Consider the following 9,287-nt stretch of genomic DNA (forward strand, 5'->3'; position numbering starts at 1 on the left):
AGTACCACTCAAATATCAAAGTATCCATTTGATAATAATCCAATGTTCCATACCTAGATTACTCATATACTTGCTGACAACTCTCACTGCATGAGCAATATCTGGTTGTGTGCATACATCAGACTACCAATTTCTGATTATATGGGATGTTAGATATTTTATCTGCCTCTTCCTATGCCTTTGGGAACATTTCCTTAGTCAATCTAAAAGGACTGGCCAAAGATGTACTAACTACTTTTGCATCCTGCATATTAAATCTTTTCAACACCTTCTTTGTGTACATACTTTGGGACAAATTCAAGGTTCTATTTTTCCTATCCTATGTGATCCTTATACCAAGGATTTTCTTAGTAGCACCCAAATCCTTCATAGCAAATGACCTTGCTAATTTATATTTAAATACATTTATCTGTCGCATATTAGACCCAACAATAAGCAAGTCATCAACACAGAGTAATAGAATAATGTAACTCCCATTATCCAATCTCTTAAAATATAAGCAGTGATTAGAATGACATCTATGGTAACGTTGTTCAGCCATGAAAGTATCAAATTTTAAATACCATTATTAGGGTTCCTATTGTAGGCCATAAAAACTCTTCCTTACCCTTGATCTCATATCCCTCTAGTTGTTGCATGTAAATTTGTTGCTCTAAATTTCCATGGAGAAATGTTATTTTCACATCTAGCTGTTCAAGATGCAAGTCATCTACAACAACAACACTTAGTATAGTTCTAATTGAAGTTATTTTTACAATAGGGGAGAATATCTCATCAAAATCTATACCCTTTTTCTATGCAAAACCTTTTACCACAACTCTGGCCTTATACCTTTTCTTTCCTCCATCTTTCTCCTTCAACCTATAAACTCATTTGTAAGGCAAGGCTCTTTTTCCTTCAGGTAAAGGGATTAAGTCGCAAGTCTTATTTTTTAATAAGGAGTCCATCTTCTCTTTTATTCCTAGTTTCCATTGTTATCTGGCATCTACCAATATTGCCTCTTTATACTCCTTTGGTTCACCAGAATTAGTCAATAAAATAGAGTATAAAGAAGGAGAAAACCTTTCAAGAGGTCTACTCAACTGAGTAGAATGTCTAACACTTACAAGATTTTTTGGGATAACCTGTTGTTGCTAAGCATCAAATACTAGTGGCATTTCTTTTTCAGGAGTCTCATCCAAAACCACATAGTTTTCTTTGACCTGTTCATGCTTCTTTTCCTACAACTATTCTTTGTACATGACCTTATCATTGAATATAACATCTCTACTTCTAATTATTTTTAGATTTTCAAAATCCCATAACCAATAACCATAGTCATCTATTCCATATCCAATGAAGGTACATTTCTAAGATTTAGCATCAAGCTTGGTTCTATTTACTTTATCAACATAGACAAAAGCTTCACAACCAAAAATTTTTAAGAAATAAATAATTTAGCTTTTTACTAGTCCATGCTTCCTTTGAAATACCACCATCCAAAGGATTTTAAGGTCTCTATTTATCAAATAGTCAACAATGTTTACAACATCTTCCCAAAAATGAAGTGGTGGCCTAACATGCAATCTCATGCTCCTTGCACATTCCATGATTGTCCTATTCATCCTCTCAAACACACCATTTTTTTGTGGAGTTCTTGGAATAGTCTTCTACCTTCTGACTCCATTAAGAAAAAAATAATCTTAAAAGGACTTGCTACAATACTTAGCTCTATTATCTGATCTGAGACACTTTAGCTTCTTTCCTATCTCATTTTCAACCAAAGCTTTTCATTTCTTGAAAGTTTCAAAGAAATCATATTCTTCTTCAAAAAATACACCCATGTCTTCTGAGTTGAGTCATCAATGAAAAAAATATAGTAACAACATCCACCAAGAGATAATGCCTGAGCTGGTCCCTACACATTTGAGTGCACTAGCTCCAACTTCTCACTCTTCTTCTCTTTTCCACTCTTCTTCTCTTTTCCATCTTTAAGAAATCCAACTCTTCTCTATTTACCATAAACACAATTTTTAGAGAACTCTAAATCAATATTTTTCAACCCTGGCAACATAAATTTAGAGTGAAGGATTTTCATCCCTTTCTCACTCATGTTCCCAAGCCTATGGTGCCAAATAATTGAACCCATTCTTGCAACATTTATAGTAGCTTTCCTTGCATTATAAATATTAGTAGCAACTAAAGTGGAATAAGTTTTCCTAGTACACAAGTACATTGTGACAACCTTTAGCTACTACTAATGAACCTTTAGCTACCTTCTAGACATTGTTTGTAAACATGACTACACAACCTTCACTACCCAATTGTCCTACAGAAATTAAATTTCTTCTTAAATTAGGGACATGCCTTAACTACTACAACAACTAGTCATTTTCATTTGGCAACTTGATTTTGATTTTTTCTTTTCCAACAATAGGACAGGGCTCATCATCACCCAAATATACCAATCCAAAATCACTTTGAACATAATCTTGAAAATATTTCCTATGATGTGTAGCATGGAATGAGGCCCTAGAACCTATTATCCAAGAATCATTAGTATTATCTAAACATAAGAATAAAGCATCTTTTAAATCATTGCTTGCAACATTAGCTTCCTTACTATCATCTTCATTTCCATCTCCTTGTTTGTTTTACTAACGCTAACAACCTTTTTGTTTTTCCAAGACCAACAATCTTTCTTCAGGTGACTAGATTTTCCATAGTACTAGCAATCTTTCTTTCCTTTAGACTAATCATGTCCTTTCTTTGACTTCCCTTGTGACTTCTCATGTAAAGCACCTCTTCCTCTTTGACTTGTTCTTCCTCTATTCTCCACATTCAATGCAAAACCTGATGAGGTTGACGTTTCAATTGTGCTTTTTTGTTGCATTTCCTCGCTTAGGATAACACCAACAACTTCATCAAATTTCAAAGTATTTTAACTAGAGACAAAGTTACTTATTGCCATAACCAAGCTATTTAGCTTTTTGGCAAAGACCGTAAAATTAAGAGAGCCCTAACGTCTTCATTGAATGAAATTTGTATGGATGACAATTGACTGGTGACTATGTTAAACTCATATAAATGATTCTCTATAGATCCTCCCTCACCCATTTTCATATTAAATAAATTCTTCATAAGAAATACCTTATTTGAAGATGAGGATTTCTCATATAACTTAGCTAGTGTCCCATCAAATCTATAGTCATTTTTACCCTTGATACATTGAATGTTATAGATGGTGCAAGGCACAATCAAATAGATCCCAATGCCTTCCTATCCAAGATCTCCCAATCTTCATCTATAATTGTTCCTTGTCTCTTCGTTTTCCCTTCTAATGGCTTCCATAGATACTTTTGATATAGATAATCTTACATCTACATTTTCCATAACTAAAAATTGTGTCCATTGAAACAGATAATTTTGGCATTTTCCATAACTGATAATTCTAGCCATTTTCCATAACTGATAATTCTGGCATCTATTTCATCAAATTTTCATCAGAAGTGATTATCCTACGTCAATAAAAAAAATTCATCTAGCTATCTAGCTAATGGTTCTATCTTGAACCTATTATTTGTCTCACTCTGTATGTAGAGACATACATGTTAGTTTTCCTTACTTTGTATCCTAAGGGAGGCACTTTTCTATCTATCATACATCACGTAATTGATTCTCCAAATTTCTTTGTGACCACATATTCCTTATTTTTTGCCTCGTTATGTGAATCAGACCTTATAATGACTCCAAAATTTTGAACTCCATATTAGGATCTAGTCCTATACTTTAAGAAATATTATGCACATTCGATTCTACCTATCTAAACATTCTACTAGTGGCCAACCCTTAAATAAGCCATATGTACTATCCAAGATGATAGATGCACCATAGGAATTCTACTTACTATTTTATTCATGCTTTGCACTACTATACCAAACATATATGCATTCCAAAATTCAAAAGTGTTATTACTTAGATCAAATGTGTCATTCCCTAACATGGATGCGATACCATAGTTATAAGCACTACTAATAGTGGTGTATGTGCTATTAAATAGACTAGATGTGCAATGACATATAAAGGAACTAATCCATTCATCGTATGCACTATGTAATTAAATGAATGTGGTACAATAAACAAAATCACTAGGAAAACTAGCATATACGATACAAAAAATACATCCGACTTGTCATTTATCATCATTTTGAATCAACAAACCCTAACTATAAGATGTGTTGTTCTACCAGGTATATGCACTAAAATGCCTCTGATATGCACTAAAAGACTTAAATAAGCTATGCCATCATGCATATGCACTATGGTTTTACAATATGCACTATTTCAAAAACCAGAGTTTCTTATAAAAGTGCTATTCCACCTAGTAGGTGTGCTATCCTAAGTCATGGTTGCACTAAAATATTTTAAATGCACTAAAATGTTGGATCTAAGCATTTATGGGGTAAATTTGCACAAAAATATAGAAACTTGTGCAAAACTTAAAAAAATTTAAATAATAAAGGATCTTAATGACTTACCAAGGTAACATAGTCAATACGACACTCGTATTGGTGACCTTTCTCAAATTTGTCCTCTCACAATGGGATAACCATACTCGTTGGCTCAGAGCTCTAGGAAAAAAAGGTGAAAAGGGAGTGTAATAATGAAATGGGTAAAAGGTCTTTTGACCTATTTAACCCTCCCTTGGGGCATCTTTACAACATTTTTCAACATTTTATACCCAAATTCATGCCTTCTAACCCATTTCTTTGACCTAGGTATTATTCCATTTCACTTGACACAATTTTTTCCACCCTGGTCTCCTATCAAAGTTTATCTTTCTAGAAATTGAATTAGAATCTCCCATATTGCTGATCATTTTTTTCCAATTTAATTTATGAGGGTGCATTGTAACATACATCAAACTAGGGTGTCAAAATGTTCAAATATAGAAAATGTTCTACCCTAGCTAAATTTGAACATCAAATCAAAAATAAATTGGAGCATCCAAGGAAGTTATCCTAAATGAAAAATTTTAAACATCGCAATAATGAATTAGACATCAACAATTAGACATCAAATTATCAACTATCAAACATTGTACCCACATCAAATTAGATATCATATTAGCATCATAAATCAAACATCAAATGATCGACAATCAAGCAAGCATCTTTGATTAGACACTCAAACAACAAAATCTAGCTAAAAATAAAAAAATCAAGATAATATTTTGAACTAATATGCTTCACATATTAGGTAAAAGAGGGACATTTGTAGGTACCTTAAAATTGGAAAAGACCTAAAAAAATGAGAATTTTGATCAAGCAAAGAAAATTAAGGACAAAATCAGATAACAAACTTTCAAATCAATGGTAACATCAAGTCATTCGAGCAATTAAATCAATCAATCACCTATCAAATCTAAAAGGACCAAAATCACTTTAGAAAGAGGAAAAACAATTCATAAAATCATAAAACAAAATAATAAAGGGAAAAGGTAAAGAAAAAAGTTGAAAGTAAATGCAACATTTTAATAAATCAACAAAAGCTATTTATTCTCTCAAAAGTGAAAATCCTCCTTTTTGAAATTAAAAGAATTGAAAAATCCTCATTTATCCTCACAAACTAAGTTTGTTGGACTTTTCCTCTTGGTGCCTTATGAGATATTTTCAGTTTTACCATTACCCTTTGGTGAAAAATAAAATCATAATGCTTACCCCAACCACCTCTTAAAATTATATAAATAGGAGAGAAAATCAAGAGCAAAAGGACCCAAGTTTGTAGGCATCCATACTATAGGCATTTAGAGTTATCATTTAGAATAATTATTGTTGAGAATTAATGTCATGTTAGCTACATTTTAGCATCATTTTGATATCTATTTAGCATTGTTTAGCATTTCTCTAGTCTCATGCATGCACATATCATAGCATTTTAGTTTTATTATCTTCATATAATTGGAATTTCATATAGATCTCTTATAGACTTACCCAGATTTGCATTAATAGCATACTCCATTCTAGAACTATCTCTAAGATGTTGGTCTAAAAGAAATTTTAGTAGTTTTAGTTAGGGAAACATGATATGTTCATGGAGTCTTTATTTTACATTGATTTCTTGTGTCTAGATTAGTTCATTGTTATTTTGATTGCACTTTGCACTAAGGTTTCATGAATATGCAATTCCACCATGTACAACAATAATATTTTATTATCTTAGAAAATTTTCTTGTTTAATCAAATTGAAAACTATACTTTAACTTTATTTCATGTTCAACCAGTAATACTTAATAAACCTAAGATAGCTATATAAGGATATCCTCAATCAATTTTGTCTCAAACTTCTAATAGAACTATCATCTCAATTAAGGGTTATCCATAATCTACCCCTCAATTTTTACTACAGTAGTTATTATGGTTAAAGGATGTCATCAAAAAAATTTCTTTTAAACTCTAACAATCCTTATTATAAGTGTGAAAGGAAAACCTAGAAATCCTTTGGAGTTCTTTCATGACTGCAATCTTGTGGCTTACACCTATTGAACAAGAAATAGTCCTTTACCAACTAATATAATTATTCCTAACTATTTCCCATCTTCTCACCCTATGCTTCCTCCTTCACCCTACATTCATCAAAATATTGGAAAGGAGTATAATTTGTTAGAGAATTAATACCCCTACCAAGATCTACTATTTGGAGCTTCTTCAAACTTCTCTTACATATCATGAAGCCTTAAAAATAGCTTCAACTACTGATCAAGATAACATCAATTCCTTTTTACAAAGTATGCATGCTACCCCTATCCCACCTCAAATGGTGTTTACTGAAGATAATCTACCTCCTAATGGAGTTTAACATTAATATGATGATCTTATGTTATCCAACCTCATCAATATTAATCTCATTTTTAGGACCTTAGTTGATAATTTGAGTGTGTGCTTAATAATTTTAGAATGGACATGCTCAAAGAAATCAAGGCTAATATTTCAATCATTAAACCTAACTACACAATATTACTAAGAAAACATAAAGCATCATCACTTAACCTATTAAAGTACGTTCAATTATTCTAGATACTCTCATGCATGCGATTCCATGTCCTCCTAGTTGCAATATTCTTTAGGTAGACCTTGGTTACATAATATGCATTTTGTTTCTTCAACTCTTCATCAAAAATTTGAATTCATCTATGACAATGTGATGTACACTCCTACAATAGATGATAGACCAAATCATTGTTTAAATGTTGAATCGAGCAATACTCTTGTATTTACCAAAGCAAAAAATGACCCTAATTCTAAATTTGATTCTCAATCTAAAGATAGTCATGTATTTCCTCTAGTTCTCTTTCAAATGATGATAGATGATCCTTAGATTTCACACCAACTTAAATTTTAGAGTAGAAAGTTTTAGACATTTAGTTATGAAAAATAACTCTTTCTCAAGAGCAAAATAACTCTTTCTCAAGAGCTTAGTATAAATTTGGCTACTTCTTCCACTCCTAATAAATCTCTAGAAACTATCAAACTTGATTGTGATGACATAGTGACTAACAAGGCTACATTGTCTCTTTTTTATGTGGCTTCTTGTTACGGTCTTGGTTATCATTTATTAATGAAACACAAATTAAATAGGAATAGATGTGGTAAAAATAAACAAGTAATTTATGTTCCATTAGGAAATTTGGGGGGGGGGAGTGGGGCATGATCATTCTTATGATTGAGTCTTTAATCCTTATAAGAAACCATAACTAGCTACCTTTAACACTATCATAAATAATGATTCTAACATAGTTCAAGATATGCACAAAAATATTTTGAGAATCATGAGATAAATATGAAAGAGTTTCATTTTGAGTCTCCTTTGTCTACATCCTCACCTTCATCATCAAAAACTTCATCTACATATGCCATTAATCAAGAAATGTTTTTTCCTATTCTTCTTTGGGATATGGTGATTATAGGCCTAAAAGGAAAAACAACATAGTCAACATCTTGTGACTCTTCCTTTTTGCATGTATCACTTCTAGCATGACCAATCTACTAATAAATATCAATATTTACATTATAAAATTCAGTAATACATTGATAATACTATTATTTGTACACATCATCTCACAATGAGTAACTTTTCAATACTATTTTTTCTAAACAATATCCACTTCCCTCTTATGTTGCTTCATACCATGTAACATTGTTAGCCTATTCCTTGGGCACTCAATTTCTTGCATAATGTATTATAGTTCATCAACAACATAAGAGGTCCCATTTATGCTTCTATCCATAGTTGGGGAAAAAATGTCCTATCAATCTCTCCCCTTCTCTCAAGGATCCACTTTTTCCTTGGTTAAATTTTGTTTTTTTGTCAAGTGACATCCAATCATACATATAAATAGTCATTTACATTATGGACATGCATCTTCGATCATAACCATATTAATTTTTTGCAATTAGGTTTCCATGATAAATAAATTCCCTATCTTGGAGACTATACAATGTTTCCTCTTTCACAAGGATCTCTTTTATATTTCTTGCATGGTATCTCTTTGTATTTTCCCCTTCCATGAACTCATAATACTTGTGACCTCTTTGGCTTATAGTGGGTTTTTCTTGTGGATATTATTTTGTTTTTAAAAGTGATTCATCCTTGTTCTTCTTTTCCTTAAGATTATAAAGTAATACCTTTTTTTCATCTGAAGTGGGGTCATACATATGGCATCCTTGGTAAAACTTTAGACTATATTTAAATTTATACCCATGGTACAAGATATTCATATCTATCTATGGTTTGCACATATATAAACCAACCCTAATTACTATAAGTGATTTATATCCATGCATGGGGTGCACGCGAAAAGATAATCTTCATGATAGAATTGATCTCTATCCATCTATGAATTACACATATACAAACAAACCTTCATGATATAAGTGATTTGTATCCATTTATGAAGTGAATATATACACACAAATGTGCCATTACACACAAAACTCTCAAGGTGGAGCTGACTATTATTACACAATCTTCTAGACCATTAACTCTTCTTTTTCTTCTCTCTTCTCTTTATCTCTCATGGATTTCCTAAAACATCATAAAATTTCCTATCTCATTCCATCCATAATTTTATTTATCTCTCCTCTATGGTTCCATATACTATCTTTCTTTTTTCCCTATCTTAACCAACATTACTTTTTATTATATTTCAAGGTTAATTCCTATACAAGGCCTTGACCAAAAGAAGTTCCTTCCCCCAAAAATTTACCCTTCTCTCTTGTGTATAGGTGAAAGTTTAAATATAAACATGG

This window comes from Cupressus sempervirens, chromosome 11, assembly GCF_028749045.1.
Source record: "Cupressus sempervirens isolate cs-2001-9-10 chromosome 11, ASM2874904v1, whole genome shotgun sequence".
NCBI lineage: Eukaryota > Viridiplantae > Streptophyta > Pinopsida > Cupressales > Cupressaceae > Cupressus > Cupressus sempervirens.